Raw genomic sequence first — 8,888 nt, 5'->3', positions numbered from 1 at the left:
ATTTGCATTATTTAAGGTTCTAAATTACCAACATCAGAAACCAACTATTGCAAATTCCAGCAGAAAATAAAGGATTGGAGGGACTATTAGGCAGCTTATAAATTTTGCAAGAATTCCGGAGAACCAAACTCAAAAATTGTGTTTCTGTCCTCTACTACACTAAGCATACACTTGCATCTCAGAAGTTCATACTCAGTGTCTGCCCTCCTAAGAATCTTTTTCTGAGTAGACACATATGACTGTCTTCATGCTTCATCTCTGTCAAATGCCACTCTGATGTTTATTTTTCTCACATTTACCCTTTACATGCTATTGATTTCTCTGTTTATATGCTTGTCAGCTTCCTTAAAGTAGAATGTCAGATCCGTGAAGGAAATAATTTCCCTTAAAGTTCTTTCCCCAGGACCTAGAATGTAATTCCCCAAGTACATAATGGATACCAACAAATGTTAGTATCTGATTTAATAAATGAGATACATATATTTGTTGTTCAATTTGTACACATATGCAATTGTCATTTTGGAGGAATTTTTATAACTCAGGTATCGATCATGTAGGTAATAATTTACTTCAGCTGAATGCGTAATAATACCATTCATCTTAGATGGATATCTTTCTCTCTCTCTCTCATTTATGTAATTAAGTATACTGAAAATTTATTCTCTATTCCATTCCTTTCTTTCCTCCCTACATAAATATCCAATTAGTGTGACTTTATTTATGTATTGCTTCCAGTAAAATATGTATTATTTTTGTATATGCAGATTATTTTAATTTGTACTAATTGTGTATTCTACATTTTTCTCTATTGCAGTTGCTATATTGTGATTTTTAGATTTAATCACATTGTTTCATTGACATATATTGTATTGCTTTCAACTATTGAAAGGTATTCCATATTATGAATCCCATGTCTCCTTCTATTTATTATTCTGTTAATGGAATGATAGTATACTTCTAATTAACTGCTACCATTAGCTATTTTTTGTATATTTAGATACACATGTTCTATGAACCTTATCACAATCATTGTGGTTTTGCTTTACTATATATAAGATGCATATTCAAGTTTAATATATGTGTATCAATTATTTTTATAATGAATATTCTATTTGATGTTTCTTTTCCAAAAGGTATGCTATTGTTAAATATATATCTGCAAAATTAAGTGCTTGCTTCATGTTATGACTTTAACAATTTTGGAACATAAAAAGTATTGCAAAATATAAAGCAGCTATTCTTTGAAATCTACAATATTCAAGAAAATTTAAAATGTAACCACATTTTATTTACAAAAAATAAAAATATACTATATTTATGCTTGTCAGACAAAGATAAATAATATTTTAACTTGAATAAGAAATCATGATATAACATTTAATTGTGAATAATAAATTATTTCCATTTGAAATTTTAGTTTTGCCCAATTACAGTTATGCGAATATATTTTTAAGGAGAAGTCAATTGATGTTTCCATCCAATGCAATATAAAGCAAAACAATGAAATCTTCAAAGTTATTGACTCTGGAATTATTTTAATTTCCAATCTTCTCTAAAGCAAGTTTGACCACTTTTTTGAAAGAAGTGGAACTGTACCTATGTTAAATATAACCATCTGTCTTACTAAAATTAAAAATGCAATAATATAAGAGTAAATTTTGGAGGATGTCTCTTGAAAACAAAATTTGAAAATTGTCTAACTCTCAATGAATCTAGTGGTGTTTATTTAAAAATAATTGTATATGTTTGTGACTTTCAATGCAATAGCTTTTTGTGGACCAAAACAAATAAAATTTAACAGATTTAAGTCCATTATTGCTCATTTCTATGGTAATTATGACCACTTTTGCACATCTGTTCATATACAAACACTATTCTTCTTTATAGAAGGGGAAAAGATGGTGTGTATGTGTGGGAATGGATGTGCACATGGACAAATTATATACCAAGAGATAGCTTATAAGTACGGTGGAAATATGGTACATATTATTTCAGTCAATACACCTTCAAAGTGTATTTCAGGGACATAACTCTAATGTGAAAAAAATTAGTACGTCATGGGGGGAAAGAAACATAACATTTTACTTCATGAACCTAGCTACTAAAAATGTATAATGCTTTTATATTCCAATTTGAAGAGAAGCTGTGTGTATGGTGATAAGAGTGCTAAATAAAGAATCATAAGCTTTATTTCAAATTATGTTACCACTAATATTAGGATGACAAATTGACTGAATACCTATATTATGTGTTTCTCATCGTTGTAACTTTAATATGTGGGTAGTCGATACTCAATATTTCACAGATAAATAAATATATAAAATAATTAAATAATCCAGGCACTACTAACTACTAATGGTATGACATAGAACAAGATAATCTCTATGAAATGTCTTTATTTATAAGATGAAGATCTAGTCCCCAGTATTTACAGAGGGTGTGGTAGCACTGGGTAAGCTTGGCAGTCATTCTATAAAGTTCACCACAATAATCAATAATCAGTAATCTAACTGAGCATTTAATATGTCTCAGAAACAGGTCCCTGGTTTCAGAGGACTTCCTAAGCAATAAATAAAGCTAAACTTTTATAAGACTAGTTTGGAGAAAAGAGTTAAGGGGAACTTACAGAAGAACTTAATTACCTGAACATGGTCTATCCATGTAATGTGTTCCTACAAGTGAGTCACTTCTGAGAATAAAGAAATATCTTCTTTTTTTTTTTTTTTTTTTTGGTTTTGGCTGGGGCTGGGTTTGAACCTGCCACCTCTGGCATATGGGGCTGGCGCCCTACTCCTTTGAGCCACAGGCACCGCCCATAAAGAAATATCTTTATTTATATTTCGCTGGGATAATAGACTAAGTCACAACTGGTCCCAGTAAATCCAAGTACAATTTCCTCAATCAAGCATGTTTTATTACAGATATCCATGTGTTGGATGTGAATAAAACAAATATACAACATATCTTTCACAAAAGAAAAATTTGATTTCATATTTCCTCAAAAATTTCATGCAACTCAGATTGTCTCTCACTAAAGATTGACATAATTGATGTCAACCATAAATCTAGACTGGATCAAATAAACAATGAACATAATGAATTGAGATGTAAATTACATTAACTCAAAAGTAGAGACATTGTCATATGTATCCTATGTTTAAATTAATGGGGTCAGTCCATTTTATAGAAAGTAATTCCCAAGATATTGTCTCAAAAAAATGACCCTTGCTAGTTCAATTAGAGTCAGAGCTAAATGTTTTAACTGGTGTGCTTTTGCTAGATATGGATATCGTTTAGTATGCATTATAATGTATTATAATTTTTTAATAATTTCTGTATGTATATAATTATGATTCAATTATAATTCAGTAAGCAAATGTGACATACGTAATTTGCTAAGATGGTATAATTAAAATCAGAGTTTATGAGTACATTTTATTATGCAAAAATGGCCAATATGTCTTCCTCTTCATAGACAAACTGATTGCAAGTTTTTTAAAAATAATGATAATCTTCAATATATACAGTATTTCTGGGCTCACTCTTTTGCAGTTTCCAATTATCTTTTACAATTCGTTCCTGCTTATTTTTATAGATCTCTCAGTTTTCTCTTACCAAGTATAACTAAGTAATTACAAAGTAAAGTATAGCTCTATAACAAGATAATTTAACAAAATTAGAAACGTTGGAAAATTAAACACTGAACAGTTAAAGAAAATTACTACATTAGCATGAATGTAACAGTCTTCTGTAATGACAAATCAATCAGTAAGAAAAATAATCAACTGGCAAAAATGAACCAGTAGGAATAAAAACATTCAAATATTTATTTTGAAAGAAATCATAATCTTTATGGACATTTTATATATTGGTTATTACAATTTTAATTAGACAGTGTGCGTATAGTCACATTCCTGAAGAATAAAATTTGTCGTGAAGTATTGAATCCTCCGAGAGAAAAGAGACAGTCCCAACACTTCTCAGTGTGACGGACTTCTGCTTTGCAGGCGTGCCCTGTTATTAATACCGTCAATTCCCCTGTTACCAACCGAAATTATTAACACTTATGGAATAATATAGATATTATCTAATCATGGTTTATAATGATCAAAATTGAGCACATAAAGGTAAAATGAAAGTAGTTTTCATAGAAAGGAATCCCACTACTACACGCCTTGGTATTTCTACCATCTAATACCACGATTGGCACAGTAAAGGGATTTCATTAAAAAAGTCTTAATTCCCATGTTCAGTGAGCCTGAAATGGTTTTGTTGGATTTTCTTTTTCTTTTTTTTCCCAGGGGAAGGGTGAACGCAGTCCCCCACTACCACAAATTATGCAGTCGAGTTTCCCGCATGGGGAAATTGCAGGGATCAGCACATCCGGAGTGCAATGGATAAGCCTCGCCCTGGGAAAACCACCTTCCTGATCATGGCATCTCCCCTGCCAGGTAAGTATTTGTTGGATTTTCTTTAATCCTACATTATTATTTTTAAGATTAGTAAGTATGGCAAGTTTCTTAAAACAACTAGTCATTTGTCAGTTTTCTAGGAAAACTGACTTTACATGCAAGTGTTTAAATGAAACACGCTCTTTAACGTAACAGATGAGACTCAAGCCGATCTCACAGGGAGCTCGGCAGCTGGAATGGCCCTTCACAAAGGTCTTACACTGAAGAAAGGGATTGCGCCTTTGAAGCGCACCATCCTCAGAGGGCTGGAAAGGACACATTCGCCAGATTTGTGGCTGTAGATCATATGCTTGAAGCCATATCTTATCTCCTCTTGCAAATGATATTAAAATGCACAGAATAAAAACAGGAAGTATAACTTGCTTGTGACTATGATAAGCCACTATTCTGTGTTTATTTCTGCGACCTGTCTTTACTGTTTCTCTCAAGCATTTCTCTGTCTTCCTCTTTGTATTCTTGTGCATAATGTGTCTGTTTTACTGGCCTCTTTTAAGATGTTCTCCTTATATCTGGTTTTCAAAAATGTCTTATCTTGAGCCTGACTGTGGTTTCATTTGTACTTATTCTGATCTTAAAAACTTGTTTTCTTTAATGCTTGCATGTAAGGTTTGATTCTTCTTCTTCTTCTTCATTTTTTTTTTTCTTTTAAAAAGGTCTTTTGATCTGTCTAGTTGACCTTTCCGGTCTTCAATGACATATGTGTCAGACTGTCTTATATTTTCCCACATTGGTAAGGCTCTATTTTTTATTTTAGGTTTTCTTTTTTTCTTTCTCTCTCTCCATTAGTTTCTACTGTTTCTATTGCTAAGGCTTTCAGCACATTGATTTTTTTTTCTTCTGCACTGTTTGCAATGGTTTTAATTTCATGCTACACAATTGACATTTCAATGATTGCAGTTTGTGTCCTCAATAGATTGATGAGGTCCACTTTCATAATCTTCATTTTACTCTTCTCCATTTTTATTCTCATTATATTCATGATTTACCCTACATCTTTGAGCATATAATGTTTAAATTAGCTGTTGTAAACTCTGCCTGCTTCTTTAATCAACTCTATCATTCCTCATCATCACCATCATTACTTTCTTTGCTGTATATCTTATATATTAAACTACTTGATTATTTTTCTCCTAGAATAATTCTTCGTGTTTCTTAACATCACCTTTATTTTTCATTATCTTGGTCATTTCTGGGTCCATCTGTATTAACTGAATTTCTCCTTATTTTGGTTGACAATTTCCTACGTTTTCGCATGATTGCAAAGTTTGATTGGATGTTCACTATTGTAACTGTTATGTATTTTTAAATTTCTGATTTTTTTTTCTTCCTGTAAAGAGTGGTTTTCTATGTTTCAATTGGTGGTTAACTTACTTGTGAATTGACTGAATATTTTTAAGTTTTCTTTATGAGTTTCAGTTCCTGCTAACTTGGACTAATTGAGCCTTACCAGTGAAACGGTGCGATGCTGAAGTTTCCACTGAATGACCTGAGTACTTTACATAATCTACGTTTCTTAATTCTAATATGAACATTTTTCATCCCTCTGTGAGTTCATACCTTGTAGGGCTTATCTTGTCTTTTTCCATAACTTCAGAATTCTAATAGGGTGCTGTCTTTTCCCTTCCTAGAAATAATAAATGCATATACTTTTCCTAATTCTTTTTTTTTTTTTTTTTTTTAGTAAAGAGAATCCAGTGCAAATTACTACAGTACAGCCAGAATTAGAATTCCTCCACTTTAAAAAATATTTTACACCCTTATGATTTTTCATTTTCTGGAGAAATCAATATTAATACCTTAGTATATACCATTAAATATATTTATGTTTGGATAATATAATTTTAATCTTGAGATCACAGTACAGATATTTATCTCCACAAAGTATTCTTATTCTTAATCTTTATAGAAATTTGAAACATGTTCTTCATTTCAGTAGGTAGAAATAGAAATGTTATGTTCCTTTATTTTCTTTTTCTTTTTTTTTCTCCTTTATCTTCTTTTTCATTCTATCTAGGATATTTTCAAAATTTCTGTCTGCCATGGATTTTGGAAATTTTGCCAGGATATGTTGTTACTTATTTTTCAGTAACATTTCTTAGGATTTGCGTGAGCCTTTTCAACTGAAAAACACTTTTTTGGGTTAGTAAATTTTCTTTATTTGTTCCTGTTCTTGTTATTTTTCCTACAACATTTTATAGTTACTTATGTTGTAACTTCTATTATTTAACCATTAACTCTCTCCTGGAACTCTTTCTCATATCTGTTTTCCTGATCATTCTAATTTTGTTCTGTGGTATGTGCCATATTTTCCAGATTTTGCATTCCAAAATATAAAATTAATTTCCAATTCTTTCTGAAAAAGATGGCTTTAAATCCAAATTTGTTTTATAATTTCCAAATATATTTCTATATTTTAACATTTTTCTCTGATATCATTTTTTGTATTTATCTTTCTCCTTGGCTTTCATCGAACTCTCCTTACTAGCAATCTACTCTTGAATTCACATTGATCTCCTCCTTTTTTCTTACAGTATGAATAAATAATGCTCCAGTCGTTGGGAATTGTATCTTTCAAATCTGTTTTGCTTTTTCAGTTTAAATAGACACAAAGATAACGTCTGATTTTTTTCTTTAAATAGCCTAGAATTTGATGAGGTGGACAAATAGTATTCTTTTTGAGGGTGGGTGGGTGGAAGAGTGAACAGCTATGCTGAAATAACTGCTCATTTTTCAAGTATTAAATGTAAAAAATGCCTTCAAATTAAATATATTCTTCAATTCTAAAGCAATTTAGCTTTCTTACAGTTCCAAGCAGTCAGGAACCTACCAAAATTAGCCATTTTAATTTGCTCAGAAAATCAAAGGATTGGTTCGACTTCACCTCATGCCTCTTTCTAAGGCATGGAGTCTTTAGTAACTTCCCTGTTGCCCCTGAAAATTAAACACCTACGCTTGCATTTTTTTTTCGAGGTACCCATCTAGGTGCTAATATTCTTAGATTTAGTAAGAATCTGTAGACTCCAAAATTTTGTGATGATTACTATAGTTGCTAAATTGTCCTGCAAGGGATTCAGATTAAAGAAGAAGGGACAAGTGTGTTTAAGTTACTATCTAATGATTACTTTGGGGTTGTTCAATTTAACATATTTTGGTTTCAATTAAATACCATGGGTTTGAAGATATAATAATTGCCGTACTATCATATATTAGTTATATAAACATCATGCTAAAGTTTAGATATTCTCAAATATAGCAATCATGTTCCTATACATTTGAATTTTAGCATGAATTGTATAAAAGTCTCTGAATAAATTTGGGTTGATGTATACAATTGACTTTAATGATCTATGTAAGTACAAACTATGTACTTTTAAAAGGTATGCACTTTTGTAAAAAGTAAAACTGAACAACCTAAGTGCTGAGTATCAACTGAGAACATCACGTTTGTGTAGAGTACTGAACTTGCTTGTGTGACTAGGATTGACAGAAATAAGAGTGAAGTGTCGTCAAAATCAGAAGGTTTAAGGGAATTCTAAATACCTGGTAGAAGAGTTCTTCTAAGTGAGGGGACTTATTTTATGAATATGTAGTGTGCTTTAAATGTTACTTCTGATCTGTGAATAGAAATATGTGTTCTTTCATATAAAATTAACAAGAATTAGGTGCCAGACTAGCATGAGTACTAAATATTGGATGACGAAGGACTGTAAGGAAAATCACCTAATAACAAACCTCAGTGATTCATAGTGACCAAGGACCTGATGATTCAAAACGAGGGATAATGAATATTTCAAATTTCAGTTCTTTTTGCATCATAAGGTGAAATTCTTTCAGGTCTCCCCTTTCCTTATAAACTTCTATCACCCTACAAACAGACACATTTTTCCAACGCCTGTCTTAAGAATTGAAGTTGTATTCATGAACTACGACTGGAGATACCAAGTATGAAAATATGGAGAATATTTGCTTGGCATTACAACCCATAAGCTGAAATGATTCATAGAATCAGAAGTTGGAAAACAGATAGCAAATTATATTGGGCATATGGCAGCACCATAACCAAGGGCAAGGATTAGGATCAAATTTCATCTGAAACTATATGGAAAGTTACAAGTAGAAAAATGTGCTTACCAAATTTGAAGTGAAGCGAACACAGCTGAAGAGCTTCCAAGACAAACATGGCTATTTGTGGAGTGAAAGAATTCCTGGAGGAATTTGAATGAACTGGAAGATAAAAAGCATTCAGAGAAACCAGAGCACAAAGAAACTGTCCCAAGAGGTGCTGAAATGTCAGGAGCGATGAGAAAAATTATCAGTGGAGTGTGATCACAATTAATTATGAAGTATGAAGTTGGAATCAAAGAGCGCGATTTAACATTTTTAAAGATCTTTGTGTTTATATTATAAATTGTAATC

The 8,888-nt window shown here is 31.5% G+C and overlaps 1 non-coding gene across 1 annotated transcript; it reads right to left on the bottom strand.

Annotated features, from left to right (window-relative positions):
- Window positions 1–4,298: 4,298 nt before the first annotated feature.
- On the bottom strand, window positions 4,299–4,459 carry LOC111728078. The gene has a single exon (XR_002775487.1). It is a non-coding gene; the product is annotated as a U1 spliceosomal RNA (small nuclear RNA).
- Between the last annotated feature and the right edge of the window lie 4,429 nt (window positions 4,460–8,888).

Source organism: Otolemur garnettii, unplaced genomic scaffold (genome assembly GCF_000181295.1).
Source record: "Otolemur garnettii isolate 467f Iridium unplaced genomic scaffold, OtoGar3 scaffold00004, whole genome shotgun sequence".
NCBI lineage: Eukaryota > Metazoa > Chordata > Mammalia > Primates > Galagidae > Otolemur > Otolemur garnettii.
Note: the sequence above shows the minus strand (reverse complement) of the source record. Positions and strands in the feature narration are given on the sequence as shown.